This window comes from Oryzias latipes, chromosome 6 (assembly GCF_053564925.1).
Source record: "Oryzias latipes strain Hd-rR chromosome 6, Olatipes_Hd-rR_3.1".
NCBI classification, from domain to species: domain Eukaryota; kingdom Metazoa; phylum Chordata; class Actinopteri; order Beloniformes; family Adrianichthyidae; genus Oryzias; species Oryzias latipes.
Window position 1 is genome coordinate 21,699,913 of NC_136242.1, and position 6,990 is coordinate 21,706,902.

The following is a 6,990-nucleotide window of genomic DNA, read 5'->3' on the forward strand; positions in this document are numbered from 1 at the left end:
GAAGTGCTTAGGAGAGACAGCAGTGGAATTTCTAACAAGGTTGTTCAATAGGATTTTAGAGAGTGAGAAGATGCCTGAGGAATGGAGGAGAAGCGTTCTGGTTCCGATCTTTAAGAACAAGGGTGACACGCAGAACTGCAGCAACTATAGAGGAATAAAGTTGATGAGCCACACAATGAAGCTGTGGGAAAGAGTAGTGGAAGCCAGGCTTAGGAAGAAGGTGGAGATCTGTGAGCAGCAGTATGGTTTCATGCCCCGTAAGAGCACCACTGATGCCATTTTTGCTTTGAGAATGTTGATGGAAAAGTACAGAGAAGGTCAGAAGGAGCTGCATTGTGTGTTCGTAGATTTAGAGAAGGCGTATGACAGGGTGCCGAGGGAGGAGCTGTGGTACTGTATGAGGTCGTCTGGAGTGGCAGAGAAGTATGTCAGAGTAGTTCAGGACATGTATGAGAGAAGTGTGACGGTGGTGAGATGTGCTGTAGGTCAGACAGAGGAGTTCAAGGTGGAGGTGGGACTACACCAAGGATCAGCTTTGAGTCCTTTTTTGTTTGCTATGCTGATGGACAGGCTGACAGACGAGGTAAGACAGGAATCTCCCTGGACAATGATGTTTGCGGATGACATTGTAATTTGCAGTGAGAGTAGAGAGCAGGTGGAGGAACAGCTAGAGAGGTGGAGGTTTGCTCTGGAAAGAAGAGGCATGAAGGTCAGTCGTAGTAAGACAGAATACATGTGTCTGAACGAGAGGGATCAAGGTAGAAGCGTTAGGCTACAGGGGGCTGAGGTGAAGAAGGTGCAGGAGTTTAAGTACTTGGGGTCAACAGTTCAGTGTGATGGGGAGTGTGGAAAAGAGGTGAAGAGGCGAGTGCAGGCAGGTTGGAGCGGTTGGAGGAAAGTGTCAGGAGTGTTGTGTGACAGAAGAGTGCCAGCAAGACTCAAAGGAAAGGTGTACAAGACAGTGGTGAGACCAGCTCTGCTCTATGGGTTAGAGACGGTAGCAGTGAGACAGAGACAAGAGGCTGAGATGGAGGTAGCGGAGATGAAGATGTTGAGGTTCTCCTTAGGAGTGACCAGGTTAGACAGGATAAGGAACGAGTACATCAGAGGGACGGCTCATGTTGCCTGTGTTAGCGACAAAGTCAGAGAAGCCAGACTGAGATGGTTTGGACATGTTCAGAGGAGGGATAGTGGATATATTGGTAGAAGGATGTTGGAGATGGAGCTGCCTGGCAGGAGGGCAAGAGGACGGCCAAAGAGGAGATACATGGATGTCTTAACAGAGGACATGAAGTTGGCTAATGTTAGGGTAGAAGATGTCCATGATAGAGTGAGGTGGAAAAGGATGATTCGCTGTGGCGACCCCTGATGGGAAAAGCCGAAAGAGAAAGAAGACTAAAAGTCAAGAGACGGAAGTTTGTATCTGCCCACATAACTTGTTTATGATCTATCAACAAAATGATATACAAGTGGCCATAAAGCAGTTTTATATGAACAAAGCTCAGGATATGTTACATGGCCTATAAAAATGTGTCTGAATGATGTACAGTCCCCCAGCACGCTGGATCCTAGTCTTGTGTTTAGTCATGTCACTAACGCTTACTAAAACTGTTAAGATACTTAGCTGAATTGAGATAAATTTCCTGGTAGCCTTAGTTTTTCTGGACTTGTTTAATCAAAGAACAAAAGCCTCCATTTTGAACAGAAAGAGGAACGTAAGGGAAGTTTTGCAAGTTTGATAATTGGTGCAAAAAACAGCATGGTAATTACTTAAAAACTACTTAAGGGCTAAATGCTGTAAGAAAAAAAAAAGATAAATCTGCATTCAAGTGGATATGAAAAGAAGTGGGGTCCCTGTGCCTGTGGTGGCCCATATTGCCCTTGCCTTGCCTTCCTTTCCCCTAGCTGCCAGTGTGTCCTACTCTTTGCCCTCTTTGCTCCGCTGCGCTCGCTCCCATTCCCCCTCCCACCTCTCCCTGCGTGCCTACGCTGCCTGAGCCAGCTGCTCCCACTTCATCTTCAGCAGCGTCACTAGGCGGGGTATTAATCATGTTTTTCGAGGGGGACACTCCGCTATTTATCTCTCTGACACTTCCAGCATTCAGAGGCCCGTTGCTGGGCACAGCCCATTGAGTAGTAAGATTACACATTACATCGCTCCATTGCTTCTCCCTGCCCTCTCCATTGACTAGCTGTTCAACAGTGGCATCAAGCTTGCACAATCAGACATCATTTATGCCCTACATGTATAAAAAAACACTTTCCTGATTCTACATTTTCACCTTCTACACTTCAAATTTGCTCATGTGCCTTGGTGCACAGGAAATAGCAGTTTTCAGGTTGTTATCCTTCGAATACAGGAAATACAGGAAGTGGTGTAACACATTTTAAAATATAGAAACTTTCAGAGCTTTTTTAAAGTTTTAACTCACTACATCTGGTAATAGACTCCCCTTCTTTTTTCTGTTTCTTCTGATTGATAGTAATTCATGTTTAATATCGCTGAGTGTCACACGCATATTTAATCACACAATTTTTAGAGACAGGCAGCTGTAATGTTTTATAGCTCTTTACAGTTTTCTCCCAATGCATATAGAAGCACTTACAACGTGTGCAGTGTGGTTCAGCCCATGGTCTTAATCTGATTCTGCTGCTTTCGAGTTGGCGATGAATTGAGAGAATGAATGAACCAATTTCCTCCTCAAACTTGATCTGCTTTCAGTTTGTTAAATGCATTGAGAATCCTCAGGCTGAAGCAATCCAACACCTCCACATGTTGGAAGTTTCAAAAACAACTGAATTAACACGAGAATGAAGGAAAAGGTGTCTACCAGAAAAAGGAAGCAGTTACATTGGCTGATGGCCAATCTAATGGGCTGATGGGAATGCTGAATGAACGAGCCGTTCTCCAGGGAAGCCCTTAGCTTTTGGTGGAGTTCAGAATTGAGAGAGTCAACTAACTCCTCCTTTGCTGAAAATGGAGGGTAAAAGAGCATTGAAACCCTGCCAAATAGTTAATCAAATGTGTACAAAAAGGAAGTGAACATTTTTAGAATACCAGAGTTAAGTACACCCTCAACCCACATCCAGTACTCTCCTCGTCTTTGTTTCACACTGCAAATCATGTAGCAATAGAAACTCACAGTATAGATACAAAAGTCAATGTTTTTACTGAATGTTGATTCATTTCCAAAAATAAGCTTTCGTGTGATTACATTTGCTTGTCTTTTTACATATTGCTTTCATCAACTAAACAGCAGGGGAAATGAATTAATAATTGGATCAAATTTTAAATAAAGAAAATTTGCTGGTTTTAAATGCAAGGGCAACTAGTCCCACATTTTACATTTGGTACCACCAATATTTCACTAATCAATGTTGACATTTAAATAACGATGTCTTGTAGCATATTTAATTGTTTGGATTTAGACTCAGCTTTACTGATACCCGAGTGTTTGGTAAGCGTGTATCTAATGAACTCCTGCCGTTCTGTGGAAACTATGTCTTACTAAATGACAGTTGTTTTGTTATTTTGTTTTGGCTAAAAATTGCATTATTACAAATAAAAGACCACTGGAAACGCTTTTACAGTAGATCAAAAAACGATAAACGGTCATCAGTTTGTTGTTGAGAGTTCCTCTTTTTGACAGTGATGTCTGTGCTAGATGCTGCATAACAATACATTTTTCTGTTATCTATTTAAATTCTCTTCAACCCATTCCTTTTCAAGCACACTGTCTTGTTTTTATCTATCTATTTAAACGCTTGTGTTTATTTTCATTTGTGTTTGAAATAAAGAAAATTGAATTGAATTGAAAAATAATTGAACAAGATCATCTTACAGGGAAACCTACAGTCAAAGAGATAGATCTGAATCAAATGTTAATTATGATTTTATTTAGAATAATTTTTTAGTGATTTTTGATTGAAAGAACATGACAAGAAGAACAATTGCACTCTTCAAGAGCTGAAAGTCCAAGATCGAGCAAATATGAAACAGGAAATGGCAGTGGTACGGCAGCTCGGTATCTGATGTCTAACTACTCCTCCTGAAAGTGGTGCTGTGCAGAGCTTCAATGAGTGGGTGTCTGCACAAGTAGGAAAGGGTTGCCAAAGTAGAGTGGAAAAACATAACAAGGAGATTTGACATCTAAAACCTGGACATGTTTAGTCATCAGAGGCAGACGCAGCCAGATTTGCATTGGTTTATATGCGTCAGTAAGAGCAAGGGTCTGCATCCTTGTGTCTTTGTCATGTCTGAGTGTCTGTGTGGGGTTTCTACTCACCCAATGTCTAAGCTACCTGTCATGTATTAATATAAAGCGAGGGTTTTGAAATGTTAACCATCAGTCAGTGTGTCAGTCCTTCTAAGACTGTTGGCTTTGGCGTAGACGATGGCTTTCAGATGAAAGCCCTGGACTCTCCTAAAAAAACTGGGAAATGGAGCATGGCATATACCTAGTAGTGATAACAAGAATTGGGCTTCAAACAGGGAGGACATCAAATACTTGTGCATGTCTGTGTGTATGTGTCAAAGTCCATTCATGCCTGTTTTTGCTACAGGTTAGATAATTTGTTTTTGTATGTGTGCTTTATATTTCACTGAACCGTTGTTCTGTTTGAGTATTGTGTCTGAGTGTTTATGTGTTTTGCCATTTCTGCTCTAATGACACAATATGTTGTTGCTGGGGCCAGAGGATTTGGATGTATGTTCACCTGGCTTTTGATGAACCGAAATTGAGACCAGAAGAAAGGAGACAACATTTGGACTGGGGGATCCACCAAAGAGAATGAGATGAAAAGAGACTATATGGCCAGAGAAACCCTGTCATGACCAGCAGAGTGATCCATTCATCTACTCTAATTCAAGGCATTAGTGCCTCACAATATCAACACTGTCAAGGCTACAAACAAGACTTGTTACAGACTTCCATGCTGTAGATTCTTTCTTGATCCCATTGCATTCTTCTATGAAACAAATATCACAGCAGCTTTTCTTTGTGAGACCTTTAGATTGGCTTAAAAAAAAAAAAACTCTTGAAAAACATTGAAATAAGAATTCTTTATAGTAATGTAAGATCTATTCTGTTTTCTGATGTGTTGGGAAATTGTCATGTGCATATGGCGTAACCTTAAGAAAGGCATTGGTAATAATAAAGTGTTAACATGATTAATCACCGTATCTGCTGCTGATTCCTAGAGGATTGCTGATATTCTGTCTCCAAATTTTCTATTGATTCTGATCGAGCTGTGTGAAGTTGTGGCATGACCTTTCTTTACAATTCACTTGCTCGGTTGTCTTCCTGCATCTGTGCCTAAATGAGACTCATTAATGGTTTTGCAGGGTCCCTTATTGCAACGTACCATCTTTGATCTCGTATCATTGATTGTTGTCGTAGAGTGAAACTGGAAATTCCTTTTTGCAAGCGATTGTTTTGTTAAAAATCTGTTCAGTATTTATTACAAAGGTCATGTTGCCTTACTCTGTCTCTCTCTCAACACACAATGTTTATCTAGCACTGCAACAATTTTATACGCTGCTGCCATTAAAGGCAGTGTTCTTCTGTGTGTGGCGTTTAAAATGGTAATCTCTCTTTTTGTTCTTGTACAACCGGGGTTGACATTCAGACATCTGTCTACATTCTAGTGTTTATTTCTGTCTTTTTTGTGTGTGTGTGTGTGTGTGTGGGTGTGTGTGTGTGTGTGTGTGTGTGTGTGTGTTATTCTTTTCCTTTGTAATCAGCACAATTGTTTTAATCAATCTGTCACTTTTCATAGTTTTCAAAAAGTCAGTGATAAATACACCGCTGAAATGTCTTTCAAATCCATAGTTTAATGGTTTGGATCAAAAACACAATAAAAGAAGCATAAAATGTGTGTCAAAGCTTATCATTATCTACATGTCCCTAAATCTGCTGTTTTTATTTGTTTGTTTTTTATCAAATGAATGTGTTTTTCTTGGTTTAGCTTGATCCAATATTAGTCTGTCACCAAACTTCCCACATCCTAAAGTTGACACTTTTTGAGTCACTTTAAATGGCTCCGAATGAATTAGCTTTTTTTGATCTATTCCTTTAAATTTTTCTTAAAGGAAAAATATTCAAAAACAACCTTAAAAATTATGTTTTATTTGTTATTCTGAATAAGTCTGCCATCTGAAATTGATTTTTATTTTATTTTATTATAGGGCATTATCCTGAACTTCACAGTTGAAAAGGGATTTTCATCTGATTTTCAAGCAGACAATGTATGTTAAAAAAAAAAAAAAGAGAGAGAGACTCATTGATCCTATAATGTCGTCTCCAAGGGTTCACTAGTGGAGTAAAAGAAAGACGCTTTTAAACTCTGCAATAATGAGCCATCATTACTCAAATTACGGCAATCACTGATTGGGTTTAAGGTAATGAAGAAAACAACATGATCAATCATCATCAAAGCTGGTGTCACTGTGTCAAAGCCTGAGCCTTGTGCTGGAGTGGAGTGGCAGAGCTCCATCTACAGGGGCAGGTAGAGGTAATGTCCTTGGGGCATCCATCCATCCTCCAATATCAACATCCCAAAAGCAACAGCACAACTGCTCTGCTTTAAAACCAATGTAAATACTGTACATTAATGATCTAATCGAAACTATGCAAATCAGATCTTTTTTTTATCAAAATAATTACTTTTTTCTCTTGTATGATTATATTGGTATAAATTTAGAATATAGTGACCATCCAGCGCCTGACATTTGTCTGTCTTTTTGCAGTCAGAAATGACATTTGTGAAGGAGTGAGTTGCATTTCAGAACCTCTGACAGCAGCCTTGTCATTCACTCACACTTTACTTTCATTTTTAATACTCTGCATAGACTGGAATAGAAAAATTTGTTTCTGGTTTAGCATAGATTTCCTTGTTAAGATAAGAAGAAGCAAATCTAAGTTGTATCTATATGAACTACGAATAGTTTCTATACTGTTGGCAACAGTGGATTTGTCAGCCTGTCCCACA